The sequence below is a fragment of the Phyllobates terribilis genome, unplaced genomic scaffold (assembly GCF_046119375.1).
Source record: "Phyllobates terribilis strain yellow unplaced genomic scaffold, ASM4611937v1 Scaffold_1__5_contigs__length_1240528914, whole genome shotgun sequence".
Taxonomy (NCBI): domain Eukaryota; kingdom Metazoa; phylum Chordata; class Amphibia; order Anura; family Dendrobatidae; genus Phyllobates; species Phyllobates terribilis.
This window is the reverse complement of record NW_027362761.1, coordinates 271,088,830-271,089,703: the sequence shown is the minus strand read 5'-3', so window position 1 is coordinate 271,089,703 and position 874 is coordinate 271,088,830.

The window sequence follows — 874 nt, the reverse complement described above, 5'->3', positions numbered from 1 at the left end:
CTTTGATTTATTGTTTGGGGTATAAAAAAATATTAGGATTCATTTATCTGAAGTTCAGCAAATGTATTAACCCCCGCAAATGTAAATAATGCTAAGGATAAGGCTACATGGCGATGCTGGAATTGTACTGACACATTGGAGTCGTATATGTTTTCAAATGTGTTGGACTTTCTGATGCTGGTCGGAAGTCACACGTTACACACACCCCTTAGGCTTCAATGCATGGTGCACACAACATGGAACTTGCATTAGACTTGTCTGCAAATTGGCTCTAAAGTAATCGCACGACTTCAAGTTGCAGAAAAGTTGTGCAAATGTTTTTTGGTCTTGTCAGAGAACTGCTGTCATGTGTAAGTGTAGCCTAAATCTGTTGGGCCATGGGAAGCCATGTATACTTTCACTAAACCCCAATCAATTTTTCCCTCACTTTTGAAAAATTTCAGGACAAGTGAAAAAAATTGATACCAAAAATACACGTTTTGATGTCGTTATTAACAATCATGCATTCATCCTTTTTTCACATGTAATTTCATTGAGTGTTGTTAGGATAGGTTCACCTAGGATAGAACAACTGTGGTTATTACATACAGATTTATTTTTTTCTGCAAAGAAATGGATCTGTCAGTTTCTCTTGCTGATTTGGGCCCAATTCACCAAAGCTTTTTTCGCCAAAAGTTTTGTGAAACAAGTTTTCACGTCATTTTTGCCCAACTCTGAAAAAAATGGTGGGATGGGGCGTAGCGACCCACGCTTGTCAATTTCATGATCAGTGGTGGCATTCACTACACCACAAATCTTACTCCAGCAGGAACTGAAGTAGATCTGTGGAGACACTTTGCGTCTCGGCTGATTCATTAAAGGAAACCTGTCACCA